Source organism: Haplochromis burtoni, unplaced genomic scaffold (assembly GCF_018398535.1).
Source record: "Haplochromis burtoni strain Fernald_Lab_line unplaced genomic scaffold, NCSU_Asbu1 Contig_117, whole genome shotgun sequence".
Classification (NCBI taxonomy): Eukaryota; Metazoa; Chordata; class Actinopteri; order Cichliformes; family Cichlidae; genus Haplochromis; species Haplochromis burtoni.
Window position 1 is genome coordinate 1,632,538 of NW_024582478.1, and position 15,991 is coordinate 1,648,528.

Genomic DNA, 15,991 nt, shown 5'->3' on the forward strand with positions numbered 1-15,991 from the left:
TGTTACAAATCTGCACAAAACCTTTTAGAGCTCAGCTAAACACACATTTAACCTTAATGATGGAATAACATGGACATGTCTGCGTATGCTTAAATTTGCCCCCTGGGCAGGGGTGGGATGTGATGATCCTCAAGTGGCCTGGTTGATGGTTCTGCGTAGTATCTGGACTTTGCTATACTGGACAGAGACCTGATGTTGTGCCTGGAATCTGCCGGAGCAACTTTCCCAGTTTCAGGGTTAAAGATCTGGAATTTACCTTCCACATCTGCTCCAGTTGTTCCTTCAGCATCCTATACCTCTCTGTTTTCTTGCACTCCTTCTTCCTGATGTTGCTCTCTGCTGGGATTGGCACATCTGTCATATCTTCTGTTCCAACTAAGGTTGGTCAGCCTTGCTGTTGTTCTCAAAGAGCTTTGGTACTGGTTGTCCCATCAGGACTTTATACCCTGTCCCAGCTTTAATCTTACATCCTGCTACTACCCATGTGTTGGATAGTCTCCAGGGTATGTATGCACAGTCTGCGACTTGGGTTCTGTCCGCTGTGGATCTGGTGCTTGGTGCCATGGCTCCAGGGTTGTCTTCCACAGTTGTGTTTAAAAGTCCCACTGAGTTCCTGATCCAAGCACTCCAGTGTCCATGTGTAGAGCGCTGAGTCTTTCTTGTAGTCAATCCAGGCGGTCAAAAAGATGAAGTTAGCTGTGTATTTATTCCTCCATTTGTAAAATGTTTTTGTTGATGTGCTGGTTCTTTCACATTATAGCTCATGAGCACGCATCCAGATAATAAAAACCTACAGGCCTACCTTTGTAGGAGGAAAATTTAATTGCCAAGAGTGGCTGAAAGTAGTTTCTATACTGCTCATAGTTACTGCATAAAGTCTGAGGCTTTGTAAAAATTGAGTTTCCTTCGTGTATCTTGAGAGATTTTTAGAAAAAATAAATCCTATAAAATAATTTCATCAGATTATGAAAGGCATAGGTGGCGTAGAGAAACAAATATCCTGAGGTAAATGCAGCGCATGAAGGCAGTGATTTAACTTAGAGGAAAAATAATTTAAGAGAGTCGTGGAGAAAGACTAACTGAATCTCTTCTGTCGAAGCCTTTAAACAATATCGTCACAGAATGAGAAACCGGAGAAACCGAACACAAAGAGAAAGAAAGACCAAAAGTTTAATTGGTGGCTGTAAGACTGCAGAGGAGGAATGACTGAAACAAGAAAAGAATTGAGATCCTTCAGCGCTTCACAGCTCCCATTAAAAAACATGAGTGAAAATCAATCAAAAGAAAATAGATAGTTTTCTATGCTCTTTGCCATGTGCTGTTCAAAGGGGGGAAATACACTACGCCTTAAACCCACACTCAGATACTGATGATTAAAAGAAATGAAAGATGCTCTTTGTTGATTGCTTATTCTGTGCTTTAATGGGGACTGCCTTCGCTGTGATGCTGGGAGATAATTGGTGTAGTGGAAAAAGCTGTTTAAGGATAAAGCTTTGTAGTGTGACACAAAATGATGGTAACTTCAAACTCTCTGTTTCTGTGTGGCTTTCTGTGTGTGTGTGTTTGGCTGTGATGATTGTTACTGGGTAGACACTGAGTGAATATTTAAGCCTATACTGGCAGCTGGGAGCACCAGAGGAGTCCATATTGGTGTTTGGTTACACTGCAAAGCTAAGATCTTAAGGTCTTAAATGATGACTCTAAGGTGTTAGCGTTTTTACATTTCATCTCAATATTTTTATCTTTGGACTCTCCTGGAGTAGCTTTGTTCACTTACTGTTCAAAATGTGCTGTATTTGTCTTATACTGGGCTTTTTTACAGCCTCTGGCATCGTTCATGTCTGAAAATAACTTTTAGCTTCTTTCCTTCGAAGAACACCTCATTTATAAGCCAGCCTTCTTCTGATTGGCTGCCCCTCGTGGGGCTTCTGTATGCTGACGATGATCTTACTGGGTGTATCTGCTCCCATTGACATAAAGCAGAGCCAAGTGGTGAAAAAGCTGTCTGCACTCGAGTGCTTAGAGCAGCGTTCAGCCTGTACCTGCACTGCTACTGACCTCATTTTTGGAGGCTTTGGTCATGTTAAACATACGTGATATGAGAAGAGTGCATGTATGATCAAGTGTAATAGGTCTCCTTTAATGTCAGCTCAGGTTATTAGTTCATATTTACATTGTTATTTAAATGTGTGTGTTGGCTTTTATTGAGAATAGCAGTTGGTATACACACATGTATTCATATCTTGCAGGAACATAAAACACATCCACACATGTGCAGCAGCAGTGACACTAAGCTGCTCTTTTTCTGACAATGTTGTATTTTACTCAGTTGTACATAGTATTTGTATTCTATTTTTATTTTTACTGTATATAGTATTTTATTCTATTCTATTGTGTACAGTTGTGTACAGTATCTTATCCTATTCCAGGGTTTTTCTAATTTCTGCGATGTAACTTTGCACGTCCACTTTCTGCTGTAACAAAACAAATTTCCTACGTGTGGGACTAATAAAGGCGAACCCAGCAAAAATGAATGCCTAACCCTAACCCTAAGCCTAAGCCTAACCCTTACCCTTAACCTTACCCTAACCACAACCATAACCCAACTGTAACTCTGACACTAAAACCACATTTTAAGTCTCAAAAATTCCTTCAAACTTGTGGGGACGAGGATTTTGGTCCCCATAAGTATAGTAAACTTCAAATTTCTGGTCCCCACAAAGCAAATTGTTATAAATTGTTGGCATCAACAATCACTGGCATTTCCCATAAATGACAGAGAGCAAGGTCAAGAAGTACTAGCAGTATATTCCACAATATAACTTCTGTCCCACAGATTAATAATAGCTGGAGAAAATAAAAACAAAAAACATGAATTATTTGAAAAAATGTGTATTATTTTATTTAATAAGCATTTGCAACTAAAACATGGCTTATTCACATATTCAGTGCTTAAGGAAACTGTATATTTCAGAGCTTTGGTTCACAGGACAGCACCAAACCTTAAACACTTAGAATCTGTCCCACTTTACTTTATCAGAGCAAACATGCTGTGTGATGTGAGCCGAGCTTCTCGTACCTTTGGGACCTGCAGTCAACAGGTAGTCCTTTACTCCTATAACAATCCCACAGTGATGAGGACTCTTCACTACAAGTGATGACATAGAATCAGTATAATTAGAGTGATTCTGAGCACAGCTGTAGTGTGCTTTGTGGATCAGTTGCTGTGGTTCTTAAATGCTTCCACTTTGCAATAACATCATTTACAACTGATCATCAAACAGTTGTGGCGTCTTATTACAGGACTCTGCTCTTCAGATTAACCTGTTCTTTCCCTAAATTATTCTAAGGACGCTGTAATCGTGGCTCAAGAGTTGGGCGTTCGCCTTGTAATCGGAAGGTTGCCAGTTCGAGCCCCGGCTTGGACAGCCTTGGTCGTTGTGTCCTTGGGCAAGACACTTCACCCGTTGCCTACTGGTGGTGGTCAGAGGGCCCTCTGTCAGTGCGCCCCAGGGTGGCTGTGACTACAGTTTAGCTGCCATCACCAGTGTGTGAATGTGTGGATGACTGGATGTGTAAAGAGCTTTGGGGTCCTTAGGAACTAGTAACGCGCTATACAAATACAGGCCATTTACCATGACATGGTGCTGGATGCTGTGTACCTGTGGAAATGGGTCTGAAACTGACTGAAAGCACTGGAATTCAAAGATTAAGGAACATTTTTTACCTTCATGTAAAAGTGTAAATTTTCCTTTCGTACAGAATCATACATGACACCAAACTCAGTTACCACTTTATAAAATTAAATATAAATAAGAATGAAATAAATATTAGACGTGCTGTATGAAAAAGTCCAAATGAGCCTATCAGTGAAGTAAACGTATTCAAAGACTGCAGTGAAGACAGAGCTTTCCACAAAAAGGCCGCTCATTCAATTTTCACTGGATCTGAAAAGTGACAAAGGAGATGTAAGAGATTTAGTGAAATAGCATGTCATTTATTAAAACTACACAGGCCCAAAGGATCAGTCTAATGGAAAAATTTACATCAAGATTTTAATACCAGCCAAACTTTGAACTGCTTATCCTTTGAAATCAGTCAGATCTACATTCAAGAGTTTTTCAGAGGGTTCTTTAACGCTGCAGCGATGCACAAACCGGCCCAGTTCTTGTCACATGTAAACAAATATATATATAAAAGTAAGAAACACTGGGAGACTTCATGTTGATCTTTTTAAGGAAGTATTTCATTAATCCAGATATCTGTCTGCATCCATGGGTTATATTCATGCATGGAAGCAGACTTGGTGAAGGTGCGAACACAAACGGAGGTTCGTCCTCGGTGGATACAGAGCCAAGTTGAGCTAGAAGCACCTCAAAATAAAACGTCACGCTTTGATGTTCAGTTAAATCATTGAGACACGGTCAGAGTTCAGGCTGTGGCTTGGGTTTAATATTCCCTTCACAAAATTAACCCTGCACACTGAAGTGTGTACTTACTCAGTGTGTGTGCATGTGATGCCACATGGACTTTTACAAGTGTCCATATGTGACTAGCTGGCAGTAACAGACTTGCCTCATTTAGCCAAAACGTGGTGCGTCAGAGCCGCGATGCCAAAGGACACCTCGAGTGTATCTGTGAGACGTCTGTGGCTTTGATACGCTGGGAAGGGGCCGGGTTGGTTTTCTTAAGAATACCACAATATTAGTATTTGTCCTAGTTGTTTTAATACACAGTTACTCTGTAAGTTCAGTCTTGCATGAAGAGATGGTGGCTTTAGTGCTTTAGTGGATTTGTAATGGGCACAGATTTAGTCGGGGCACTTGATGTGCCGTGTACGACGGTGTCCCGTCTGATCTGTCGTCTCCCCTGCAGGTCTGTATTGTCATTTTCTTCAACGGTTTGATTGACAGCTTTCAGTAGTGAGCTAACAGCATGGCATAAAAATGCCACCTCTGGTCTCGGTCTTTGACACATCTTCCCATGTCTGTCCGTCACACTGTATATCTGTTATATGTGTGACTGGGTGTGGGGACAGGAGGCTGAGAGGTGCAGGGAGTGCAGCCATTACTAATGCAGCCTTCCTGACCCAAAGAAACGTACAAAGGGACGTCTGCACACATCCTCCCATCATCAATCTAATTATAAAGCTGCAGTGAAGCAGACAGCCGAGCACGTGGCTCATCAAACTGTCAGTTGTTGTGGAGTAGTTAATGACAGCTGGCACGTTGTCATTGTGCTGCAGGTAACAACAGATTAAAGAAGAAAGCGTCAGTGAGGGTGAACCACAGTTATGCTGCCAGAGCAGAAACGTCTCCTTTATTAATCTTTACGCAACAATAGGAACGTTTTGTTGCTAACAAGCATTTAGTTAACCTGAGATAATCAGGCCCCATCTTATCTGAAAAACCACATTTTACCTTTATCATAGAGCACGTCGCTCTCGCTCTGCAGGCCTACTTGTTGTTCCTAGAGTATTTAAAAGTAGAATGGGAGGCAGAGCCTTCAGTTTTCAGGCCCCTCTTCTGTGGAACCAGCTTCCAGTTTGGATTCAGGAGACAGACACTATCTCTACTTTCAAGATCAGGCTTCAAACTTTCCTTTTTGCTAAAGCATATAGTTAGGGCTGGACCAGGTGACCCTGGATCCTCCCTTAGTTATGCTGCTTTACACTCGGGCTGCTGGAGGAGTTCCTGTGATGCACTGAGCAGTTCTTTTCCACTCACCTCTTTTTGCTCCCAGTGGGCAGTGGGTACATGTACCACTGTTGTGTCTCTCCTTTTCTTTTCTCTTCCCCTGCCTGACTTTGCTTCTGCTGTTTAAATGGAGTTTTTCCTTTTCCACTCAGTGCTGCCTCACAGGGGCCAGCTGATTGTTTGGGTTTCCCTCTGATACTGTAGGGTCTTTACCTTGTTTCTCACCTGCAAATGATCAGATTTTGACCTGATTTTAAATTTTCATAATAATAATAAACTTTATATATAAAGCACATTTAAAACCAAAGTGCTTAACAAGTAAAATAGAGAATAAAAGGAAGATGATAGAAATAGGACCAAAGCAGAGAGGAGAAGCAGCAGATACAGAACAAACAGTTAAACGAGCATAAAAGTGCATAATGTAAAATCATAAGTGAAATGTTAACTAGAAGCATGATTGAATAGGTGGGTCTTTAGTCGTGATTTAAACAGCATGCACTTCATGCAGGACCTTTCCTTGCTCCACTGCCAGACTTGAACTTTGGGAACAGTAACAATTATCCAAGTGAAAACAAGGTGAAACATGGTGGTATTTCTTTGCCCAGAGGCAGGAGATGACATACAGTGCTTCAACTCTGTATCTGTCCCACTCTCTGTCAGTCATTTTCTCTGTCTGCCCTTCTTATTTCTGACTGTCAGACGCACACAAATATCACACCGCACTTCAAGGCTCTCTGTGGGCAACAGCCTCAGGATATAAGCTCTGCTGTCAAATGTCTTTATCATCAAGTGTGCTGTATATCGCTGTTTTTAGAGTACACACCTAGCTCTATATATTTTTCTCTTTCTGTGCTCTCTCTTGCAAAAGTGGAGAAGAGCTGAGTGCTGCAGACCGGCCTGTGGGTGAGTGGGTGGCAGAGAGGGAGAGGGGGGGTGAGATGAGAAAGATGGAGACGGGGAGCAGGTCAGAGGAGGAGAGAGAGGAAGAATAAGGTGCAAACACAGACGTATAAACAGCCAGAGAAAGAGAGAGAGGAGAGAGGTAGTGTTGCTACAGTAATGTTGTGAGTGGATCTCAAGTGGTTTGACAGGTTGTGATTTTCCTCTGCCGGCTTGGATCGCTGTTTAGTTTAGCTGCTCGCCAGCGGTAGAGTCAGAGAAACAGACTGAGGAAGGAGAAGAAAACAAGTGGATCCATCATCCCGTGTGACCCGTGAGTAGCCACAGTCATGTCCGACATTTGTGCGTCCGCTTGGAAAACCGGCTCCTGCCATTCCAGTGTGTGTGTGTGTGCGTGTGTGTGTGTGTGTGTGTGCGTGTGACGGGGAGACGGAGCTGTCCGCAGAGACACAAGTGTCCGTGTGCGTTTGTGTTGTATGTAGTCGCGCACTCTGTCTGTGTGGGATCTATAGGCTTCGATAAGTGCAGTGTCATATGTTTGCAATGGTGAGTCACCCATCGTTGCCATAGCGACGAGGCGATTGTTGGCACAGTGTCTGTGTTTTTATTATTATCATTATTGCATCAATGGAAAGTGCATTTATATGCCCGAGCTTCTCATGCTTTGATAACATTTGATAGTAAGTGTTGTTATAAACATTTGGAGGACAAACAGTTAAACTTTGAAGATGAATAATGTTATCATTTATGTTTATTATCGCTTTGCATAATTAAAAAACTAGATTTATTTATGAATTATGTTATCCACCATCCACTCTGGGGAATATTTACTCATCACTCCTCAATTTCTATGTGTCGTGTTTGCATATTTGAGGTGATGAGCTCGGAGCGTAGACCTGCTCTGGAACAGTGTTATTTAGGGTATAAAAGCTAATAAGCAGTGTTTTGTAATGAAGGTTTCTTTAGTGATCAGTGAATCGTTTCTCATTTCCACAGCAAATAACGCTGCAATACAAACGATACTTAGAGATACACACGAACTGTTCTCGTGTCAGTGTTGCTGCAGACGGTGGAAGTCGTGTGATTTACGCCTCCTCACCTGCTCTGATGCTCTCACCGCTGTTCCCCAACAAATGTGTTGGCTCTAGCTTTGAAAATGGTTTTCTGAATTTGTAGCAATCGGGGGAACAAAACATTTTATTCGATTTTTTTTTTTTATACAGTAAAAAAAACCAAAGTTTTCGATTTAATGTGCACCAGTAATACTTACTGCAAAGTGCTAGCTTTTATTAAGAAGTTCAACATAACAGTGAGGGTGTGTGTGTTTATTACAGCTCGCCTGATGAGGTGTTGGTGGATGTGTGTATTGAAACAACTGCTTTCAAGAGTTCTGTTCTTGTTGTGTTAGATGTGCTGTGACATCTGCTCTCCATACAATAGTTTTGGTCTTTTTATTGGGTTTTTTAACTAACATTGAAACTAATAAAAACTAATCTTAAACTACACTGAAATAAAAACAAAAGCTCAAATGAAATCAAATAAAAGCTAATTAGAAAATATACAACTAGAATAGCTCTGCTACAGGCTACTGATTCCTGGGGTTCACTCAGTTTTTCACGGGGCTACTTTTCTTTTTCACATCATTGCACGTACGGTAATTAAGTACTTCAACTGTAGTATAAAAACTAGCAGGTCATTGGAGAGCAGGAGGAGCACTTCCATATAATATTACAGACAATGTGTTTGTGTGTTTTGTGTGACTTGAAGGACTTTGGTGAAATGGACTGTGTCAGCAGCGTTTTGTGGATTTGGCCCATTAGCTGCTTAAATAAGGATTGTTCAGCGATTGGCTCGTGACGCTGACTTCGTCCGTGTATTTTTAACTTTGTCCTGTGCAGAAATTTGTCTTCGCAGGCTTCCTTGGCTGCTAGCACTCCAATATCAGGAAGCATTTCATAATTTGCATCGTGGACTTGCTGACCTTTGACCTACCTCTAAAAATGTTGTGAGGGAAGCTTGTGCTTCCAAAGTGTGTATAGTGTGTAGACACTGCACTTCTATAATGTGTCTTCCTTTACTAAATTTAGGCTCTGTGATTTTCATTTATCCGTCTCTCTACTTTTTAGCCATTTCTGCAAAACGATCTGTGTATGAATAAACTCACGATAGACACTGTGAGCAGAGCTAAAAGTGCAACTCTGAGGATAAAATCCAGCCACCTTAAGAAGCGTTTCTCTTTCTTTTATATGTAAATAAATCTGTTTGTTAAATATTCCGAGCTCACCGAGGTGGGGATGAAGAATGGTTTTCACTCGTTGTTATGGCAAATGCAGATGGACCCGGGGAGCCGAACGCACGGAGGCAGAGTTGCGGTGAAGACAGTTTATTTACAGTGAGGGGGGAGGTATTTACAAGGACAAAGTATGTACAACAGTGTATGAATGGGGACGCGGAGCCAGGACGTGCAGGTGACGGAAACACACACAGGTAGTGCACTCGGTCTAAAAAAGGAGAGGGACGAGAATTAGGAGGGTCTTGACCGATAACCGAGAAAAGCTTAAAGTAAACTTTACAGAGAGTTGGAGCGCTTACTTGGTACAGTTTAATGCCAAAACCTCCAGACAGAAAACAAACCAGTCGAGGCAAAATCCTGGGGAGGAAACAAAACTCCGTACAGTCACCAGAAATAATCCAACAGCTCCAGCAGGCAGGGGCAGAATTTCAGACTCTCCAAAAACGCCAATACTCCGACACTAGTCTTCTGTCAGGTAGCTCCTAAAGAAGACTTCTGAAGAATGCAGCTGATGAGTAACAGGTGTGCCAGGTTCAGTGACTCACTGCCCCGCCTACCTACACAAAAAGGGAGGCACCAAAAAACACATAGAGACAAAAACACCACATAACCAGAACCCAGCTCCTAACACTCGTTGGTGGACAGTTTATAAACTGCATCGTGAATTTTCCTTTTATTTGTCATATGGAGTGTAGAAATCTCCAGCACTGGAAGACCTCGAGGAGCGTGTAAGGAGAGGGTCTGTTGGAGATGACAGGTGTCCTCGTGTCGCATGTTCTGTGGATCCAAACAGACTGGAAAACACATCATCCCACAGCTTCCATCACCTGTGGAACTGCACTCACAGAGGAAACTGTCCTTCCTGCATCCACCTCTTCAAGTACACGCAGCGTGAGACGTGGCAGGCTGGCACCCCTGCTATCACATCCTGCTCCTGGCATGACTGTGTGTGTGTGTGTCTTGTATGTCTCCAGGCAGGGTTGATACAAGGTCATAAGCAGATTTGAGGTGGACTTTGCACCAGGCTAGCAAGACACACACACACATATTGCATGCTGCATGGCGCCAGACTTCCTGCTGGAGAGGGATGGCTTTCCCAAACTCTCTGACAGCTTGGGCTCGCTGGTGTCTTAGCTCAGAGTCGCCGAGTTTTGGGCTTGAGCGGTGACCACTTGCCCACGCTCCCATGCACTGTGGCATTAAAAAGGCACGAGACATTAATTAAAAAGCAAAGTTGTGTGACAGTCCTCATGGAGTCGTACAAACCCAGTGCGTTAATGTTGGAAATCCCACTGCTGTTATATTCATAAAAAATGAATATAAATAATTGTATATCTTTCGATGCTTTTTGCATGCAAACATAAACTATTATTATCTTACAGGTAAACTCACAGTGTGCGCTGAGAAGTTTTTAACTTTGTAATGAACTCTCACAACTGTAAATTCATATCAGATGACACTAAAGAAATTACAGCATTGTATCGTCTATATTTTCACACTGCGGACTGATCATGAAAGTCTTTAATGCAATCTTTTCAGTCCCTCCTGAGTACATATTTATAAAAGTTGTTCACATTCAGAATGGAAAACTTTGCCTAAAGAATCTCTTACATAACACTAAAAAATATCTGATACCAGTGAGTCCATCAGTGCTTTTCAGTCCCTTTGTGTCCCAGGAGCTGTCTGTCGCAGCTTTGTGCTCCAGACTAAAATGATGCATTTTACATAAAAATCTTTCCTCCTTCAGATTCATCCTCAGGAAGCAGCATGTTAGCATAAGAGCTGAGCAGAGGAGACCAAAACGAATTCGGAGGCTCTTTGTTTGCGCTCCCCGGTGATTTGTCTGAGCGCTTTTGTTTTCAGGAGCGCAGCAGCCGCGCTGACAGGCGTGAAAATGAAGCAGGACGTTTGCTAATGGATCAGAGGTGTTGCGAGCGTCCCCTCTGATTGCAGACGTGCCAGGCTGACTCACGCCCGATTAGGGCGCCTCAAAATAGTAACTTCCCAAAGTAATCAGTTACAGATTACAGTTTACCCGATTAAATCTGCAGTCAAGCTTGTCACAGTTACTGCACGTTACGAGGCACCAAACACAAACCTGCGGTGCAGCTGGAGAGACAGTTTAAGACATGCAGGAGCTCTAACTGAAATCATACTTTCTCCACAATTTACTGAGTTATCTGTAAATATCAGCTGCTGTTCATCATGTTTGGTAACTGTAGAATATTTCGAGGCCTTTTAAAGGAAACAGGGTGAGCTGGAAATTTGCACTTTTAATTCGATTTTTCGTCCAGTAATTTGGAGCCCTCATAACTTCTGTTTTCAGTGCAGGTAAAAGTATTTAAACTATGTTATGAGATGCAACCAAATCAATGTTACAACCTGTGATAGCATCACTATCATAGGATATATCATAGTTTCAGTAAACTGCACCGATTTAATGTGTAAGACATGGAGGAACAGAAACAAGCACCAGGCTGTTGTTCCATCTAGTTCCTGATAACTCACTGAACCGAACACACAAAAATCAAGTCCCTGCTTTCACTTTGACACTCTGCTGCTCTCAGGCATCTTTGCAGGATGGATGTGAATAAACCTGGAAACAAAGTTCTTGACAGCTGTGGGACCCTTCTGTATTTGCCCCTGTATTTAGCAAAATGATTGCAGGAGGGGCTAACATGTCTTTTGTCCAGCATGTGGACTTCCTGAAACCTTCTTTTTAAGCACCGTGTTTACTGGACACATCTTTGGCCAGATGCATTGGTGCTGTGTTGGTGTGCATTTGTGAGGCTGGTGGATACGCTGCTGCTCTGCAGAGACTCACTGTTATGGGAGGTGTTGATGGAAGCATTGCACTGTTTGTCTTGGCCTCCATCAGACTGCAGTTTGTGGTGTTTTTTCAGGTGGTTAAAGAAGTTAGTTGTGTTGCATTACTGTGCCAAAACTGTACCAGACTCTTTGAATATGACGACCCTCCTGACCTCTCGTCTTCTGATGTGCCTGATTTTAGTGTATATCTGTCTTTTGATGTAGTTTTACTTTTCCAGAGTACATTCAGGAAACTATAAGCTGCATGTCGGGTTAGGCAGCTGTGATTGGTGTGTGCAGGCACATGGTCAGACGCTGATTTAGGGAGCGCTTGATTTGCTTTTGCTTTGCTCCCTGCTGGTGAAGCACACATTTAAATGTTGCCTGATCATGTTCTGTTAACTCTGGGATGCCAAAAGATAAAAATGTGATTAATGATGCAGGTGTAGTTTATGACATAATAGGACAATTTGCATTGCTTTGTTAAATACTTTAAAGTTACTGTACAAAAAATGAGATGAAGTCCATTTATATGCATTTCCAACAAAAGTTCAAAAAGCTCCCAGTGAAACCGAGGGAAACATTAAAATGTGGCTTTTGCTCTTTCTCATTTATCAGGCGTGAAAATGGAGGAAAGCTCTGATGGAACAGAGGGGCTGCAAATGTACCATTAGACAGTAGAGCTGTCAGGCTGAATAAAGTCCTATTATATATTCATGCCAAACGGTGACAGACTCTCACCCTCTGGAGACCCACCTGTGGTCCCTGGCCCACTGCTTGGAAACCCACTCATGTAGTTTAATGTTCTGGTAGAAAAGGTGGAGGTGTTTGTTAATGGAGGGTGACATTATGGTGCCTTCCTAGTTTGTGGGCTGTCAGAGTGATTAAGATGTTATTATGTCCCTCTAAGTCTGAAAAGCAAAAGGCCAATGCAACAAATAAAGAGAGATGTAAACGTTTGATTTGGTTGACGGCAGCGAGCGCAGCTGCTCTGCTGCATTTTAACCACGATCGGATCTTCCCTTCCTCGCCCGGCTCAGCGTCTCACTGAGTGGCCCGAAAGTAGCTTTACAGGTGATAGTGCTTTGTTATTTCTGATATCACAATGGTTCCAAACAGCATCATTATCTCAGATTAGCTCGGCTGTTTTTTTACAGTGCCGATGTGTTAAACCGCTTTAAGGTGAGTGTTTGTGCCTCCGTTCCCGCAGGATGTGAAGGTGCGATTACTCACAGCGGCTGGGGAAAGAGGCAGAGGAGGCAGTTAGAGGAGGGAGGAAGAGTAAATCTACAAATAGCCGGCCCAAAAGAGATTTCCACTCCGCAGCTGAAAAAAACATTAGTGCTCAGCTGTACCGGTGAGATTCTATATTTTCCCAGATTGGGCAGTTTCATTTCAAAGCAGCACACATCAGTGTTTGTGGTGTGGGTGTGCATATTTTGAGTGCTAGCAAAAAGTGGATAGGAGACTTGGTTTCTCCCCGATGTGCCAGCTGGTGCACCTGTTCCAAGTCTGGTTTACTGACTCAGAAAAAGGTCAAGTTCACAGCGGATCTACCCACTGACTTGGACAGATGTCCTGATTATAGCTACAGCCCAGGTTTTGAAGGTGGTTTTATTCGTGTGGAGTTTTCCCTGTTTGAGTAAAGTGCAGAAGATGCATGTCTGCGGTGACTCGGCCCAGATCTCATTTTTATTTTTCCATCGACCTCTATCCAGTCTGGCTAGCTGCATGTTTAAGTTACCTCCACACTGGCTTCACCCTTCAGTCCAAAAGGCAACCTCCATCTTCAGTATAGAGTTCACAGTTAACTTAAATTCCAGTACTTCTTGTATATGAAGTAAAAGTGCACACGCAGCAGCATCCTGGCTTCTTTTTGGGTACTCGTGAAAGTGAATCCTTCCAAAAGCTGGCTGATAGCAGCTGGGACACGGTGACAACAATGAATGGCATAAAGTGTTGAAAGCGTGTCCCGAAAAGCATCGCTGGTGTGAATTGTTGGGTCTGGCAGACAGTAACGTTACCTGCCGCCTGCTCTGAGTTATCAGGGTAATCTGGGACAGAGGAAGTGATGTGGGAGTCTTGCCGACTAAGTGAAAACTTATTGTTCTTTAATTCTAATCTTTTTATGTTGTCAGTCGTGTCTTTGTGTTTTCTTGTTGGTTGTTTTATGCAACACATTTGAAATGCTTTGCTGTCTAAAGGTGCTCCACGACTCTTATTCTCAGACACAAGGTTTCCTTGTATAAGTGCCTCCTGTTAGTGCGGCAGGTTAATGAATATTCTCCCTTTGATACAAAAAATATATAATGTGGTCATAAATTCATCATAATGAAGGCAGGAGCTCTCCGTGCCCACTTTGCCTCATTAGTAATCTTGCTTTGTGAGGTTATGAATGGAGTATTAGTCTGCTGTGCCTCACATTGTGTTGACATAGGGCTGCTGTTACCTTACCTGCTCTGCCACCTTTTACAGCAGTGTGCCTGCGCTCTAAAGCACTGAAGGAGAGGAACACAAGATTTCGCTCTTTATCTCAGCACGTTTTACCTCAGCGGCTCTGTGTGGCTCACAATAGGCACCGAGTGCTGGGCAGGTCTCTGGTGGAAATGTGTTTGTGAACCTTGGTCTTTGCATCGTCCTTTCTCAGCACTGTAAATAAGAGCAGTATGCTTTCGTGTCCTCCGTGGCGCTGCTGTGTCTGCGGGGATCTGGGCCTTTATCGCTGACTCCTGTGCTGCTGTTTTCACTGAAGAGCACCCTCGGGAACAGGGCAACCATTTGTGCTGTAAATGCTTCTATATATAAGGTGTTATTTATGAACCCAGTGAATGAACCACCATTTGTGGGCTGTCTCTGGTTCAAGAGCCTTACTACACTTTGAAGGGCACGATACTGTTGGCCAGTAAATGTTTATCACAGTGAGAGTTGGTGCAGTAAATAAATGGGAAAGACTTCCTGAAATAAAATGAATACGATTAGTCATGATATGTAGTGTACACGCAGCATATGAACACTGGACCCTGTTCAATAAAAGCAAGTTTTAAATAATGTATATTATTCCTGCCTGAGGTTGACCAACGAGGTTGCAAGCTGAAAACTGATTATCTGAACATGTCAAATAAATTCATTATATTAGAGATTTGGGTTTTTTGCTTGTCGAATCATCCTGTTATATCAGTGTTTGCATCTTTAGTTACTCTTTCTCAGATTGCTGGATTCCCAGAATAATAATGAAGAAAGGAAGCATTTTACCACAAACTTTCATTGTGACTGGTTGATCTGGACACTATGATGGGACCAGGATGCCCTCATGGAGGAATAAATATTCAGGATGTGCAGACAAACATAAAATATGAAATCATGTGCAAATAGAGCATTTGTTTTTCTGGCTTCTTGTGTGGATGCTGAAGCTCACTCTCACACTCTCAGGAAATAAAGTAGGTTACTGTACCTTTAGGGCTACAGCAGCTTGTCCCTTAGCCCTCTTTGAGTCTCTACCCACTAAAGGCTTTATCCATCTTAGATCTACAACCAGCTCAGGAACTCTGTTACCTCTACATGCATGAAAACCCATCGACGTCAGGGAGAGCAAAGGCGTCATACATAACCAACCCCTAACTGTTCACCAACATGTGTGATGGATACAGAACAAAAACTTATCAGATAGCATCAAATACTTTCATTAAACAGCAACACCTTAATGATGCCTTGGTAAAGCACAGCTGTGCAGGGATTAGTACTGTCAGCTCACAGCAACAAAGTCCTGGCTGAGGATCCACTGACCAGCTGGGGCCTGTGTGTGGAGTTTGGCTCTTCTCCCCATGCTGGATGGCTTCTCTCTGGATACTCGTCCTAATGTCCAAAGGATTGCATGATAGTTTAACAGGTGATCCCTAATTAGCTCAAGGTTTAAATGTGAGTGTCATTGGTTTTCTTTCTCTGGGTATAACAGATTGATCGACCTGTCCAGGGTGCATCAGCTGGGCTCTGGGCTCCAGCACTGCACAGTGCTGAAGCAGCAGACGATGGGTGGATGGATTTCTGTACGGCTCTAGTGGATTGTGGGTTTTAGACACAGACATTGCCCAACTAATTTTGACTGTGTGGGAACATCGGCCCTTGAAACGTACATGCACGTACCTTGAGGTCCAATAATTAGGCACGCCTTGGGTTAAATGTAGATTGGACCAGCAGGTAAAGAAAGAAAACTGTACTGTGCATCTGTTTTCTTTCTACTTGTTTGTCTTGTTTTTTAATTTTTATGACATTTAAATTGATAAGGAAAAAAATCCAA

The 15,991-nt window shown here is 42.6% G+C and overlaps 1 protein-coding gene across 7 annotated transcripts in view; it reads left to right on the forward strand.

Moving 5' to 3' along the window:
- Nucleotides 1-15,991, forward strand: part of LOC102311077 (dedicator of cytokinesis protein 3) — a 248,746-nt gene that overhangs the window by 142,102 nt on the left and 90,653 nt on the right. The window contains exon 1 of one of the 7 annotated variants that reach the window (XM_014335704.2): nt 5,624-6,909. The exons of the other annotated variants lie outside the window; for them this stretch is intronic. The gene's annotated coding sequence lies outside the window, so the exon portion shown is untranslated. Of the gene's footprint in view, nt 1-5,623; nt 6,910-15,991 lie in introns of those variants that run through there. 7 annotated transcript variants of the gene reach the window in all.